The 2,121-nt window shown below is 43.5% G+C and overlaps 1 pseudogene; it reads right to left on the reverse strand.

The window, feature by feature from the left end:
• Positions 1–1,085: 1,085 nt before the first annotated feature.
• Positions 1,086–1,519, reverse strand: LOC120243167 (annotated as a pseudogene).
• Between the last annotated feature and the right edge of the window lie 602 nt (positions 1,520–2,121).

Here is a 2,121-nt window from a genome sequence, read left to right on the forward strand (position 1 = left end):
ATGGATAGGTACACTGGCACCTCATAAACTGGACCCCATTCCCTATCCTCCTCTTTGCTCAGATGCTGGAGCATCCCCACAGCTCACCCTTCCTTTCTCCCTTGCCATGTCTATGCCCAGTGTCCCCAGGCCCTGTGCTGGGAACCTGACCTTCCCAGTACCTTAGTGGCCTCATTCCATTCCCTCCAGGCATAAGCATAGATGTATTTGAGCTGAGCTGTTAGGACTCTCCAGTGTGCTAATGTTACCCACTCTCTCCAAAATGTGTGCATTCTCAAAGAATTTTTCTAAAGAGAGAACCTCAACCAGACCCATGAATCTCTAACCAGTCACTTGGAGAACTCAGTATGGCTGATCACAGACCAGTTCTTTTGGCCGTATTCCTCATGTCCTGCTGCGCCAGCATATTCTCTTAGGAATACCTGTGTGTTTGAAATTCTGGAAATCCTGGGCCGCCTGCGTGGCTCAGTTGGTTAAGTGTCCGATTTTGGCTCAGGTCATGATCTCACGGTCTGTGAGTTTGAGCCCTGCATGGAGTTCTGTGCTGACAGCTCAGAGCCTGGAGCCTGCTTCCAATTCTGTGTCTCCCTCTCTCTCTCTGACCCTCCCTTGCTCATGCTGCCTCTCTCTCTGTCTCTCAGAATTAAATAAAACATTTTTTAAAATGTTTTTAATAAATAAATAAATAAAACATAAAAAATTTAAAAAAAATTTCTGGAAGTCTCCAATAGTACTTTCTGTCAACACAAACATACTCTTCCCCATAAGCAAAATTCTCTTTTCTCTTTCAAACTCTCAATTAATTGCAGGAAAATAGAGTAAACAAAGTTACTGGTAGTACTTTTTTTTAAATTGAGGTAAAATTGACATATAACATTATATTAATTTCAATTTAATCAAATTACAATGATTTCATACAAATACATTTTGCAAAATGATCACCACAGTGAGTCTAATTAATATCTGTCCTTGTTCAAAGTTCATAATTTTTTTTCTTGTGATGAGAACTTTTAAGATCTACTCTCTTAGCAACTTTCAAATATGTAATACTGTATTACTAACTATAGTCATTCTGGTGGTGTATGTGTATTTTTAATGACTGAAACAAAACAGATCTAAAAACCTCAGCTTCTGGAAGAACGGTTTGTTTTTGCTGGTCCTGTACTTCTCCTGGAAGTTTACCTTGGCTTCTAATCAAGCCTTGCCTTTAAGAGCAGGGTCTCTGAAGACATCGTTGTTGACAACAGTTTCGTCCAAGGAGGGATATCTACAGAGTACCTTGTGGGCATGTGTGATTGTAGTTATAAACTTTCACAAGACTTGATCTTTGTCCTCTTGGCGATTGCCTTCTTTCCCATGGCAGCTGTCACTTTGCAAGGATAGTGGCCAATTCTAGCCACCAGAGCATGGCTATAGGGACAGTCTAAGGTATCATCATCAACATTCTTCACGATAACTGCTTTGCATCAGAATGCCGACTGGCCGGGACCAGCACCACCTTCCCCAGTTTCATGAACCTGCCCACTTTGATGCCAGTCAAACCTATAGCAGAAAGCTCTGGTGGTACTTTAAATGGCACAAGACACATCTCATTCAGAACACAGGAACAGAATGAAGAGTGGTGTACCGTCCACTCCTTGGCCTGGTATCATTCTACCCATTCACCCCAGCACTGGACTGCACTCACTCCTCTGACATTGACCACCGTGGCTGCCTTTTCTCTTGGGCTTCATGTTCACATTCTTGCTCCTCCCTTAATTTGTCAAACATGCTTACTGGACTAACAATGGGTTTGTCCTTGAGTTTACACCCTGTTGACCTCTTAGGATATGGAGATCCAGTTTTCACTTCAGACCCCAACTCAGACCCTGATGCTCTTAGTTTTGTTCACTGGCTGGTGGTTTGTCCAGGTCCACTGATCCTGGCAACTTCAACCACTCCCAAACACCAGGCCCTGGCAACCACAAATGGCAGGCCACACTTGCCAGCTGGAATCTGGGGTTGTCTTCCAGGAGACCCTCTTGCCTGTGCTACAAGCCCACTTCTGTTCAGTTCCAAACGCTTAACTTAGCAACTCTGATCTCAGTAGCCTTCTGACTTCACACTGCATGTGTTCTTCCC

The sequence above is a fragment of the Hyaena hyaena genome, unplaced genomic scaffold (assembly GCF_003009895.1).
Source record: "Hyaena hyaena isolate Hyena2069 unplaced genomic scaffold, ASM300989v1 scaffold_332, whole genome shotgun sequence".
Taxonomy (NCBI): Eukaryota; Metazoa; Chordata; class Mammalia; order Carnivora; family Hyaenidae; genus Hyaena; species Hyaena hyaena.